This window comes from Pteropus medius, unplaced genomic scaffold (assembly GCF_902729225.1).
Source record: "Pteropus medius unplaced genomic scaffold, Ma_sr-lr_union100, whole genome shotgun sequence".
NCBI classification, from domain to species: domain Eukaryota; kingdom Metazoa; phylum Chordata; class Mammalia; order Chiroptera; family Pteropodidae; genus Pteropus; species Pteropus medius.
The window spans coordinates 50,017,784-50,031,882 of record NW_024344378.1 but is presented as its reverse complement, the minus strand read 5'-3'; the positions used below and the strand labels follow the sequence as shown (position 1 = coordinate 50,031,882).

Here is a 14,099-nt window from a genome sequence, read left to right as displayed (position 1 = left end):
AATGACATCAGCAAGGTAGAATGTAAGTGGCTGGATGGGATATCATGACATTCTGGCTTACCAGTCATACCATAGCTTCAGTGAGCCCCAGGAGACCCGGGCACTCCCAGGAATGTGTGTGAAGGGCCCACTGAGTTGATCTCCTTGAAGGCAGACTGTTGCAAGGAAGACTTGTGGAGCGGATAAGGCTTGGGTCTCTGAGAGAGGCAAATAGATTCTAGTCCTGTGGAATTCAATGCTTATCGATGCCTTTTACTACTGAGGAATGCAAGACGAGGCAAGACCATTCCCAATGACTGGCCTGGTTAGACAAGCCACTGGATCCTAGGGCATTGAGCTGGAAAGGTTTTGCTGGAACAGCTCTCTTCTTTTACAGATGAACAAGTTGAATCCAGAAGTAGGGCATGACTGGCCCAAGGTCAGTGAGAGCTGTAACCACCAACATGTAGGGAGGTGGCAGCCGTCTGAGCTACAAGGGAAGGGGGCCTGTTGCTACTTCTCTTATCCTTTGTTGCTACTTTCTTCTCTTGTGTCCTTGTCTTTGCCTGGAGCCAAGAGACAGGGAAGAAGGATCATCTATTGCCATGGAAACCAGAGAGTAGGCTGCTCTCCCCATTGACTGTAGCTCCTCTGACAGGGGCTGCTTCTGGTTCTCTGCTGGGCCCTGATGGGAGTGTTAGGAGCGGTAACCCTATTTGCCAAGAGGGAAAGCTGGAGGAATAACAGGAATTGGACCATTCTTTTTACTTTTTTACACCAGTTTCTCTTCAGCAGAGACACCTAACATGATTTAAGAATCTTATTTTAGAAAGAGATCAGCTTTGAGCAGATTCTGGTCTTCAGATGCCAGAACTAAACTTTTTAAATTTATTTTATTTTATTTTATTTTAGGCAAGGCAAACCTTGGTTGACCTCACAGATTGCAAGGACCTTGTCATCTTACAATCCCTTATTTTTTTTTTTTTAAATTTTTTTACGTCTACAGCACCTGGTCTTCCTAGGTGGTCTTCCATCCAAGTACTAACCAGGCCCGACCCTGCTTAGCTTCCAAGATCAGACGGGATCGGGCTTGTTCAGGGTAGTGTGGCTGTAGACCCAAAACTAAACTTTTGAACTGACAGTAGCTCTGCCCGAAAAGGTTCTGCTCGTCAGACCTGCTAGAAAGAAATCTAAAATAAAGAGTTGGAGTTGGGGGGAAAGAGGAAAAAGAAGTTTATTTTGCTTCCAGACATATTTAAGTCTCCTAAATCTTCTAGAAGTTAAATTGTGGCTTTAAAAATCAATAGACTTTCCTTTGAGACCAAAGAGTTCATGGGTTAAGAAGGGTCATATTAGGTCATCTCATCCATCCTTCTGCCTCTGGGCCTATTTGAATCCCTCTTGTTTATAAAACTCTCTGCAAAGGTGATTTTATAAGCTCCTACAATAATTTGTTCCACTATCTAACAAGTCTTGATCTTAAAGCCATCTTTTTAGTAGCAGGGCCAAATTCCTCCTGCTGCCTCCAGTGCTTGTCTGTTGATGAGCCAAAACCACTCAGAGGGAGCTGGAATTTTATGAAATGAGCATGATCTTGGGCCTGTTGTCAGTGTTCAAGTCTCGCCATTTCTACTTATAGACAAAATGACCTTGGACAAGTCACTTAAATATTCTAAGACTCAGTTTCTTTATCTAAAGTGATTAGTGTGAAGTTTAAGGAAGTAATATATGTAAACATATCTAATGCGGTACCTGACATTTAGTGATGCCCAACGAAGAATGTGCCATGCTTTTCTGGGTTGGCCTGGGTGCCATGGTTTGGGCATGGATCAAGACCTTAGGGATTAACCCTTTAGTTGTTGGATCATGAGGTTGGTTTGCGGGAATTGCGGACTGGAACAGCAGGGGCAACTGAGGGGGCATTCGTGGGCTTAGTCATTGGCTGTTTGCCAACTAGTGAAAAAGATTTCAATATTTTAGAGACCTGTTTGGCTGTACCAGTGCCTACTATCTAAAGTAACAGCTCTGGTAGTTCCTTCAAAGATGCCAAGCACATCGCTACCTCCACGTCTTTGTTTGTGTCACCTTTACCCTCCTTGTCTTCAATGTCTTTTTGAATCCTACACATCAGTGAAGACCCAACATCATATATGAATATGACTCAGCTCCAAACCCGCAAACCCGATGTCCTGTGTTCTTTATATAGGAGAAAAGAGAAAAGAAGGATGGTTGTTTCTGCCTGGCCAGTTGAGCTATTGGCTGAGTCGAGCCATCAAAGAACATACAGCCTGAAAATCATAGATGTGGAAACTTAGAGGGATAGGGACTTGCCCTACATGCCTGTCATCAACAACAGGTCTAGAACCTCAGTATCCTGAACTGCTGCCTAGGCTTTTTGTCTAACACCCTGTGACTATGGCTGTTCCTTGAGCTAGAATTAGAACAGAATCAGCCCCCATCCTGCGTAGCACCTCTCCTGCCCCTGCACATGCTGGCTGAGTCACTCAGAGGAGAGGTGGGTAGGGGGAAAATACACATTTTTTTTTTTTTTTTTTGAAATGCACACACCAGTTGGGAAAATGACCAGACAGTGGGCTGTGGGTGGGATCTCCCAGCCAGGTTCCATCCCAGCCCCTCACAGGCTAGAGTACTGGAGATAAGGCTGTGATGTTTTCTCCTCCTCCTCCAATGGAGGTTGAAGGTGTGTGTGTGGGGGGGGCAGGGGGGAGATTTGTTGGTACTCTTTAAGCATCATGTTGGGAGAGTGACAGTTTTACTGTTGATTGGATAATTTACTTGGCTTAGCTTTTGTAAGACTTGCCTTTAAATGGAAATTCCTTAGACAGACGTGATCTGCTGACAAGGAGTTGCTGCCAGCCTCTGAAGCACCTGGGTTACAGAAACCTCTGGAGGGGGTTATTCAGGCCAAGAGACTGTAAGATAAATGTTTGTATGTGCATGTGTGTCTATGATCCCCTTTGCTAGCAGCAAATTTTGTCATTGCATCATGGAAAAATTCTTCCTTAGGAAAGTAGCAGGTGCAAAGATGCTGATGTTAGATTCATTGAGGAAACAGTTTTGGTCATAAAAATGGTATTTATGCACTGGGTTGGCACGTGGTTTGCCCGAATGGGGAAAATACTGTTGAGATGGACATGCTCCTTTGGGAGTAAGGGGCGTGGAATGGCTCTCAGAGCCATAGAGGAGAGTGTAGGATAGAGAAGCATGGTGCTTTGGAGCTCATGGGACCAGAGTTCAAATCCTAACTTTGCTGCCTTCTAGCTGAGAGGCCTTAGGCAGCACTACAACACTTGAGGCTGCTTTGTGGGTAGGGGCTCTATAAATTCTGCATCCCTTCCCATGGGGCTTTCAAGAATAAACACAGTGGGGCATCTCAGGGGAAAATGGCCCATAGTTTTGAGCCTTCCAGCCTTAAACATCAGCATGCACTCAGGGTAAGAAAAGAGTATGTGTGGAGGTATAGAGATCCACACAAAAAGTGACCCCTTGAGTTTCCACTTTGGCCACAGCTCAGTATTAGGAAACTGCCAGCTGGCTTGCTTCATTTCCTGAGTTTTGACAAGGCAGCAGCTGGAGTTGCCTTCTTTCCTGGTATCTGGAATAGCTGCTGGGATTTAATAGTGCACTTAGAGGAATTACCTGGAATCACAGCAGGCACTGAGAAATGGAATGTATTTCTGTAAGCCAAGCTAATGTTTGAGAGTAAGAGAGTAGGGTCTTTCCTTCCATAGTGGGTGAGATACAAAAAAGGACTGGCCTGTGATTGTGCTATAAATATGACTAGTGATTTCATCTGGGTTGTATTCAGCATGGGATTTAGGTAGGATAGTGTGTGAAGATGAGTAACAGGATCTAATTGGGAAACTCTTTTCAGATCAAATGCTCATGGAAGCCACCATCGCTCAGCACAGAGGCAATGACAACCACCTTGGCTAATACTTGAGGACAACTGTGCATAACACAGTGTTCTGAACCCATCCCCCTACTCTTCCTTGTTTAGCTAGCTTCACCATAGTCCCATTGGTATCTCCCTCTTTCCTAAGTTTAGATGTTCTTCTCTCAAGTCAACCAACTCCATTTTCTGATATTTAATTGGCACCCCACTGTGGCATCACAATCTTAGGCATACTGCGTTTATCTTCTAGTGGTTCAAAGTCTTCTTGGGAAATGTGATTAATGAACATGCAATTATTAGGCAACAATAAAGACAGTACAGATTACGGTTCCAAATTGAATCTAAGCAGGATAGATATGGACAGATAAGTTCCATATGTACATGGAACTTAGAAGAGGAAGAAAATTCTGAAGGGCTGGCAGATATTGGCTTTTGATGAGCCATATAAAACTAGAGCCCTGCACAGCCTATTGGGAAATGCACTAATTGCAGAGGGCCATGCCCTTCTTTGGACCCCTCATTTGATGAACTTTGAACCTGAGGCAATAGCAGAGCTGGGGTTAAATAGAAGGAAGGAGGTTCTGCCTCATATGTCTTTTTGTAAGCTGAGAGTTCCACCTGGCTTGAACACTGCTTAGGGTTGCCACATCCGTGCCATGGTGGCCTAGCTAGGTGGTCACTTGACTTAGTACCAACACTGGCTATTGAGTGGCTTCCAGCTGTTACCCTGGCTAATGAGATTGGATTCGATGCTGAGTCAGTGAATGATCATCATTTAGCTCTTGTACATGCCCTCGGTACCCTGCCTGGTGTTATGCTGAGTACCGGCAAAACCCACACTGAGGCTGACAGCACTAATCTGTCCATCTTCACTGTTGTTACTGTGGTCCATTTGCTTCTCACCTATTTCAGGCCACTATCCCCTCTTGTGTTGACAACTGAAATTATGGCCTAAAAATCTGCTCACATTTCCTCCTAGGTACTTCTTCTCTATCAAATTCATTCTTCCAAAGTGGAAAGGAGGACTTTTCTAAGATGGTTTTTTGATCATGTTAATTCTCTTTTAGAAACCCTTCACTTGTCCCATTGTTCATAGAAGAAAATTCATTCTCCTTATCATGGATTGTCTGCTGCTCAACTTTTATCGTTCTCTATGTGCTACTCATAATGTAACTTAAAAACAAAACACAACTGATTTCTAGCCATGTGGACCCTCTGTTGGGAATGTCACCCTTCTCCATTCACGTCCTCCACCTTTTTCCTAGTTCTCTCTTATTCGTCTTTCATGGGCATCATCTCTTAGCAGACCAGGATGGCTGCTCTCATTCCACACCACACTGCTTGGTCTACTTTTCCTTTGTAGCACCTGTGAATTACCATATGTTACCCATGAAGGTTTTGTTGTTTAATGTTTAATGTCTATCTTTCTTCTTTCTCCTTCGTCCAACCACTCACCAGGTCCCCAAGGGCAGAAATCATCCCCTTCTTCCTGGCTACTGCTCAAGACCTAGCACAGAGCCCACAATTCAGCAGCAACTGAGACATGTTTGTAGAGGCGGTGGGTTTTTTGGGTTTCCAAAGCTTTCTCACAGGTTCCTGCTGTGTCCCGCTGACCAGAGAACTGCTGGCGGTGGACTGAGCTCTGGACAACTCAGACAGATGTTTCTGTCTTTAGAAGAGCTCTGTGCCTAGGTGCATAGTAAAAGAAACTATTTTGACTCATCAACTAAGCAAATTTATAGTAGAAATCAGTGGGAGAGAATAAATATCAGTCCTCATGATGTCATTTTATGGGCTGCTTTATAGATTATAATCACCCAATCAGAGTTTGCAGGCTATTAATTTTGTTTGCAGAGAGCCAGGGCTCTTGGGCACAGAATTTTCAGGGCTGTGGTGTCAGACACAAAGATCTAGGCCTTCAACCCCTGAGAGGTTTTGTAAAGAGGAGGAGAAGCAGTGTTTGAGTGGTTGGGACTCAGGGGCCTTTCCTCTAGCTCTCCTCCTGGACATAATTTTTAAAATATTTTTAAAAATAGTTGTTCACTGTTTTATTATCTTGATTCTACCCAAGTCTTCCAGCCCCTACTTCCTGGAAGCTCAGTGGTGTGTGGGGTTTTGCATTTGACACTTGGTAGAAAGAGCTCCCCTTCTGAGGGCTGAGGGGCCCTAAGGAGGAAAAGCATTGGGTTGGACAGAACTGGGTAGACTCTAGCTTTACCCCATAGCTTGTGATCTTGAGCCAATTTTTGTTGTTCTTGTTAATTTTTAGACCCTTTATTCCTCCATAAATCGTGATCACCCCCTTCAACTTCAGAGGGTGATTGTAAAGGTAAAGGAGATGAAATAGGAAAGGCACTTGGTACTCAAAAGGAGTTGTAGGTAGTAAAATGATTACGATGATTGGTGTTTTAAAGTAAGCCTGGTACAGTGGGAACAAAATGAAAACTAAGAGTCCTGACACTTGGTCCCAACTCTGTTACTGACATGCTGGGTAACCTTGGGCAAATTAGCCTCTTTGGTCCCAGATTAGTGAAACAAGAGGTTTGGCTCAAATGATCTCAAAGATGGAGCAGCATCACCTGTGGATTTGTTAAAAATGCAGATTTTCAGGCACCGCTCCAGCCCCCTTGGCTCAGAAACCCTTGGTGTGGGGCCCAGCCATCTGTGTTTTCACTAGCTCTCCAGCTGGTTGGTCAGCACAGTGAAGTCGGGGAAGCATCACTCTATGATAACTTCTGGCTCTAACACACCATGTCCACAGCACTCACATCATGTCCAGTGTGGGCTCCCCAAGCAGCAGACACTGCTGGAGCTTTCCCCCTAGGGATCTTGGACCACAATGGCCTTTGGCAAGAGGAGAACAGAATAGAGTAGGAGAAAGAGCCCAGGATCTTAAATTAAGGCCCAGTGGGGATTTGAACCCAAATAGCCTCATGTACATCTGTGTAGCTACTATTTGGTTCCCTCTCAGTGTTATGGCCTCTCTGCCTCTTCCTTGCCTAGTGACCTTGGCCAAGTTATTCAGACTACTGGGCCCCATTTTCCTCATCTTTAATATGAGAGAATTCTAGGACCTGTTGCTGCGGGGATTATATGAGTTACATGGGAAAACTTTCCATGGGGCCTGCACATAAGCAGTGCTGAGTGTATTAGCTGCTGATATCACCATTAGTGTCCTTCTCCTTCTCATCCATCATGGCTCCGAGGATATAAGAACATAGGACTTGGAGTAAAATGGAAGATAAGGGGCCTGAACTCAAGTTTCCTAATTTGTTCTGTGACCTTGGATGAGTCATTTAAGCTTAGAGAGGTAAGATGTCCTCATTACTAAAATGAAATGTTTATTTTTTCTGCTACTATTTACTGTCTATCGAATGCTGACATGGGGCCAGGCCTTGAGAATGCAGCATGAGGAAGGCAGATGCAGTCCCTGCCCTCACTCTGCCCACTTTCTCTGAGCCCTGGAGTCTTTGTGGGATTTGATGAGATAATAAATGAGAAAGCCTATCATGGTTGTTAATCATCATTCTTTGACCAATACAGACACAAAGTATGTCGTTCAGTTAAACATCATTGACTGTTCTTTAGTTGAGTGTTTTGGAGATTTATTCCCAGGAGACAGGCCATGATAGACCCATTAGAGAGAGGAGGAGGAGGCCTTGCCTGCACAGCCTTACGTGCCTGTGGACAGATGTACCTGCTTCCTGACAACCAGGCTGACTGCTGTGCCCTCCAACTAGAGGGGCTACCCCTTCATGTTTTGGGCAGTCATCAGAGGTATGAATCTCTTTCTTTCTCAGGTCTTTTTTTTTTTTTTTTTGAAGTTTTTATTGTCTGCCTGCACAGGTTCTATCTTGGAGGTTTCTTTGGAGCCTCGATTAGGAGCATGAATGCATAAGGTGTCTCTGGAGTCTTTGTTTCAGACAGGAGGTTGGAGCTGTGGAGTGGGGAGGAAAGGGAGGCAGGTCCTTTAGTATGGTGTTGGTTAGATTTGTCTTCGAGAAGCTGCTTTAAATATTTACTGTGGAAATCGCTGGTGGCTTTGCCAACGGTCTGACTGTATGCAGATAAGGTCTGCCTATGGTTTCACTTTCTGGGCAATTAAAGGAGTAAGGCAATGACATTTCCCCCAATGCCACATTTGAGTTGCAGCATTCCTACCAGTCTCTGGGGTCCTCAACAGCCCAGCTTCTCCTGAGGAAAGGAGTGTGTCTGTCAGGGCCACCCAGCTGATTTCCAAAGAGCACTTTCTGAGTTCAAGTTTGGGCCCCATACTCTGAGAAGTGGTCTGTTCATTCTGTCAACCTAGAGTGTCTGTTGTGGGTCTAGCCCTCTTCTAGGCAGAGGGGAAGTACAGTGATGTCATGCACACTGCTTTCTGTGAGTTCACTCTCTAATTGGTGAATCTAAGTCACAGGGAAAAATGCCACCATTTACACGAGGAGGAATATAATTTAGGATTTGAGTGGCACAGGCAGAAGTGAGAAGACAAGAGAACCTTGGGTGCTGTGTAGGACTTGGCGTTGTAGCTGGACCTGAAGGATGGCAAGACAAGTGGGTGGACTTTTTGAGGAAGGAAAGCACCCAGACAAAGAGCCAGATGGACATGGAGCAGTTGGTGACTCCATCACCAGAGCACTTGTGGTGGGTAGCTCAGTTCTCAAACATAGGTGTACAACCAATATTATTTCTATGTTTTAATCTTTTCATTAACTGAACTCTGACTGTAAGCTTTCATCTATATGTTTATTGGGGAGATTTCCTCTGCTCCGGGTTGTGTACATATTTGGGTTGAATACAGCACCTAGTCATAGGCTTTTGGCCACTAATGATGTGTGCATCTGGTCCTTGCTGAGATGGTGGTTGTGACACCTGATCCATTTGGATTTGGGGCTATGCTGCTCGTCTGCTGCACACGGAAACCTGCACTGGCAGCACATCCTCCCCAGAGTACCACACCGCCCCCCCCTCTGAGGCCTTGCCACCTCACTGCCACCAGGAGGGTACGAATCTCTTGCTCCTAAGCCCCCATCCACCTACTTCTCTTTAGTCTAGAGAAAAATCTCTCCCTCTCTCATTTGGTTGCCTCCAAAGGCCCTCCCTAACCCCCATCTCTTCCATGAACCCCATTGTATGAACCAGAAGAAGAGCCCTATTATTAAGCCACCAATGTTTCCCAGCTGTGAAAATCCCCTCAGTAAGACCACCTACTGGATAATATGAGCAGCCTACAGGGAGAACAAAAATAAGTTAGTATTTCTGGAAATTATCCTGCCACACATTTTAGAGCCCGAAGATCAGAAGTAGCATCTTTAAGTAGCTGAAGTCAATCTTGCCCTTTGGGAAATATTAACTGGTTGCTTGGAGTTGTACTGGTTTCAAGTACCGAGTCACTTGGAGCCAGAAAGGACCAAGATCAGACAGCTGGCAACCAATGAGCCACCTCTGAGTGGCTAAAGACAAAGGCAAATATTTCTTTGACCATTTACCCCAAAAAGCTCTGCCCAAGTCTTGGAAATTTTCTCATTTTGACATATGTCAGCCCTGCCTGGAAGACCCATTCTCCAGCATCAAGCAAACAAGAAGAGGGTCCTCCTCTAGTTGGCTGTAAGAGTTCCCTGCCCTTGGCCTCAGGGACTGATCTGAAGGACCAGGGAAGAAAGTGTGGAGACCTTAGTCCTCGGGGCCCCTCTCCTGTGGAGGCGAAGGTAAGAGATATGACTCGTAGTGGATGGCGGACTTGAATGAGATCATCTCTGGAAACCTCAAAGTCTCTAAGACATGCTTACTGGTTATTGCTAAGCAATCAGATGGCAAGATAATAGTATTTTTCCAATCTCGTGCTAATAACATTCACTCATTCTTAAAGAACTCCCTACTTGGGGGAGATACCTGCAGGGTGAAGATTGTGGCCTCATTCTTTCTCTTTCCCATTTTCCCTCCTATCATATTTTTCTTTCCCGTTTCTGGAAGGTGCGATAGTCCAGCTCCATCAGTGGGGAAACTGGGCAGTGGGAAAAATGAGGTGTGATTTGAAGGGACACATCATGGTCCCATGGCCCATCAACATGTCCCATTGTTTCCTTAATTAGAATTGGTCTGAAATGCCCATGTTTTTTGATCCTTTGGGTCAAGGCATGAAGATATCTGTCACACTGCCAATCTTATCTCTGTATTAGGATGATAAACTAATTTAATATGAAAAGCCGATAATGTTTTAAAGTCAATAGATGGGACTGGAAATGCGTAGATTGAAATGAGTATAATCTTCAATTTTATTGATGATGAAGAGAAGTAGTGTAGTTTAATGATTAAGAACTTTTAAAAATACCAATGCCCAGGCCACCCTCCCCCCGCCTCCCATATCAATTAAATCAGAATGTCTAGGAGTGGGGCCTGCTCTTTAGTATTGTAAAAATCTCCCCCAGATGATTCTCAACACGCAGCCAGCATATTGAACTAGTAGTCTACAGCTTCACAGTTCTTATAAAAATTACCTTGTAATCTTATTAAAATAGCTCCTGTACCTCAACTCCAGACCCAAAGTTAGGTTGGGGCCTAAGATTGGCATTTCTAGCCAGCTCCCAGGGGACGCTGGTCTGCCACTGGTCTGCAGGCCACACTAAGTGGCAAAGTTAGAACATAACAAGGAGGGAATATACTCTCTTTGGTCAACACTGGAAGTATGTGAAGGCCCAGCGGGGCAATATGGGATTTAGCCTTACTTGTATCACTTATGGAATGGAGGTTGCAGATGGGGAAGTAGATGGTGGGTTAAGTAGTAGAAGTTTGTTAGAAGTTCCTTCAGTTTAGGAAAATGCAATCAGTAGGTTTCAGAATCCATTATGAGACCTTGGTCATTAAGCATCTACAGTGAGCTAGGTCCTGAGGGATAAAAGAAAAACAAGACTTGCCCTGAAGCGGTTCGCAAGACACACACCCTTGAAAAAGCGGATAATGGAGCTATGTGAGACAGTGCTGCTGGAGAGATACTAGTAATGGTGAGAGTGAAGAGCCAATTCTTGTTCACTCTTCTGTATGCCATCATAAATGAACTCATTTAATGTTCATAGTGTAGGAAGTATTCTTATTTTCATCTCACAGTTGGAAAAACTGAGGCCAGAGAGGTTAGATAGCTTACCCAAGGCTACACAGCTGGAAGTGGTGGAATGGGGATTTCAACCCAGGATTGGTCACAGGACAGTTTTAGTTAAGTGCTTAAGGAGCAGTGTAGACGGGGAGCAATACAAGAATACAACAAACAGAATTCTCAACCAAGAGCTTGTGGAATTCAGAGAAGCACCCAATTCCCCAGGTCTGGATCTGTGGGTTGGGAGCAAGTTGCTCTGCCTTTTGGTGTGACGAGGGGGTTGAATCCCAGGTCTGCTGTTTATTTTCTCTGTGACCTTGTGGGAATCTGAATATAATTCCTGCCTCCCGGTGACTGTGAGAAGGAAGTTAAATGAGAGAGTACATGCAGAGCACCCAGACCAACTCCTGACACATGGGATGCCCTCAGTATTGGGAGCTTCTCTCCACTTTGCCCATTGTGATTCTGCTCCCAGGCCCTGGAGTCTGGGACCAGAAGTCACCCCACCTGGCTTTAATTGCCTTGGATTGCTACCGTGCTCTCCAGGCTCACCGGGACTCTGCTTTCGGATGGGTTGAAAACATTAAGTGGTTGTAAGACGTTCCCATTATTGTGATTTACAGCTTCTTGGATGCTTAGTGTAGCTTTTGCCAATTTCTCAGAGAATTAAACATTTAGTGCCCAATCGGATGGTTTCCAGTGCTAAATACACGTGGAAATGTATGTGCACCCTCCTCTAGGGGGTCAATTAAAGTGCCATCACAGCCAACTCACACTAATTCTCAACTAGGGTAGCATCTTTGTGGTTGGTGAAATGAGTAATGTTTATAATTTGCTGGAGTGTAGCTCTGAAAGGAGAAAATGGAGAGGAAACAAGGTCTGGAATAGAGAAAAGCTTGGCATGGATGCAAGAGGAAAAACAAAGGGGAAAATGTCCCTCAAAAGTGCACCTAGTTTACCTAGAAGCAGATCTACCTAACACGTTAGAAGAAATTGGCTTCTAATGATTATCCTTACTGTTCACCATGTCTTAGGAATCGAGCCAGCATTAAAGGTATCTCGCATTCTCAGCATGGTTGGTTTAGAGAATTAGATCATTTGTAAGTCAGAAGATTTCTGCAAAATTCAAAATATATTAATATTCAGGTATCTGAGCTTAACTGGCTAGGAAGAAGGGATCATTTTAAGGTAAGTTTCCTCAATTCCTAGCTTAAAATTGCCTTCAAGGTCTTATCCTCACCTCAAAATAACAAAAGCCCTACCTGAGGAAGAACTTTTTTTTATAGTGTTCTGCGACCTAAGTTAGTGAAGGCTGCAGTTTCTCTGGAATTCAAGAGAAGGCTGCCAGCTACTTGTTACCTGCGGGTCTTGGGGGAATTCAGACGTGAGGAGATGAGACTGACAAGAGCCGTGGTTCTCAGTCCTAGCTGCATGTTACCATCCTCTGTGGAGCTTTTAAAAATCTGATGCCCAGGCCCTACTTTTACTGAGAAAATCAGAACCCCTGGGATGGCCCAGCTCCCTGAGATTTCAGGGAGCAATCAGGGATGAGAACCACTGGACCACATGCTCCCTCTGGTCTACCACCAAAGTTCCTCAGAATTTTGGTTTGTGAACACTGTGAAGGGCTTAGAGGTGCTGGGGAAAGAAGGAGATGCTGCCTTGGGTGCACCTACACCCCCAGGGGTATTACTAGAGACCAAGCTGCAAAATCCCCAAAAAGGGGGTCTTTAACACTGCATCTGTTGCTATGCACGAAAAGGTAATTAAAAGATTATATCTATGATTCGAAAATACATCAGTTAGTAAGATGCACCATTGAATTTAATAACTGCCTTTTTGGAAGATAGAGATAAGAATAAACTCTACATTAAATATGAATTGAAATGTGCATTGATATCGTAAGATATATCTCAACCTCATAATCATTATATGTTAGAAAATGTGACTCTTGGAATTAATCTAATAGCATAATGATATAGTGCTTTGCAAAAATGTGCTCGTTTAATCCTCGTAACACCCCTATCAAACAAGTGCTACTATTGTCCCTGTTTTACTAGGCGGGGGGAGGGGAGAGTTAAGGCAAAGAGAGGTTAAATAATTTGTCCTAAGTCACGGAGCTGGTTACTGGTGAAGGAACTGGAATTTGAAGTTTGGTCTTTAGAGGTAGCCCAGAAAATGTAGTGAGAGCTAAGGCTGCACTTTCTCATTTTTCTTCCCTCCCCCAGAGCAGGCAGAGGTGGCTTTTTCATGACTAGGGCCCCGAATCCCTCCAGGGCAGGGATGTCCTGTACAGTTGCTCCTGTTATACCCCACACAAGGGTGCCTGGCTGAGGGAATGAGTGAGGTTGGAATCCAACTTTGGGTCCCTCACCAGGCCCTGTGATCAAAGGGTTGCTTCTTCTAATTCCGTAATGACTCAGGGTGGGCTGGTGGGGCCCGAGGGAGAGGAGCCAACAGGACTGGGCCTAGGAGGGAGCACTGAGCTGTGAGCGGGGCCTCCCCACTGCTTCCTGGTGGTTCTCTCTCCTCTCGTCCACAGTCATTTTCGTGAACTGTTTGATGGCAGAGGACTAGGGAGAAGAAATTTGAGGTTCTTCTAGCTCTGGGGCATTTGATGCTGTGCTTTCAGGACGGAGCTTTCTGCTCTCCACGGCAGTTTGCTCCAACAAGCAAGCGTGTGGGGATGGAAGAGGAGTGGGCGAGCTGACCAGGAACCACAGAAACCAACAGCTCCAAATTCCTGACCCCCGTCCCTCTTGCGCAGGTTTCGCCTCTGTTTTTGCCTTTTCTGAAGCTCCAAGCTGCACTTCTTAGGAGCTGCATTCCAGAACAACCTGGGTAATGGAAAATACAAAAACAACTTAGATTTGTTTCCAAATTGATGGCTTACGCTGACTTCTCAGAAAGTGTCTATTTGGACCCAGAATTTGAAAAAAAACATTTCACAGCTCGCTGGAGGAGGGCCAGAGGGTTACGTAGCTCCTGGTATGGGTCAGATGGGAAATCCAGACGCTGGTCCGGTGAATGAGGTTCTTTTTGCTGCTCATTTGGGTTGTCAAACCAGCAGCCTCTTTAGGACCCTTACCGCATGCCTTAAAATGTCGCTTCTTG

General features: G+C 44.9%; 1 protein-coding gene and 1 non-coding gene across 18 annotated transcripts in view; one reads left to right on the top strand and one right to left on the bottom strand.

Annotated features, from left to right (window-relative positions):
• KCNMA1 (potassium calcium-activated channel subfamily M alpha 1) overlaps positions 1-14,099 on the top strand; it is a 686,119-nt gene that overhangs the window by 287,344 nt on the left and 384,676 nt on the right. The gene's annotated exons all lie outside the window — the stretch shown is intronic.
• Positions 977-1,095, bottom strand: LOC120610048 (5S ribosomal RNA). The gene has a single exon (XR_005654867.1). It is a non-coding gene; the product is annotated as a 5S ribosomal RNA (ribosomal RNA).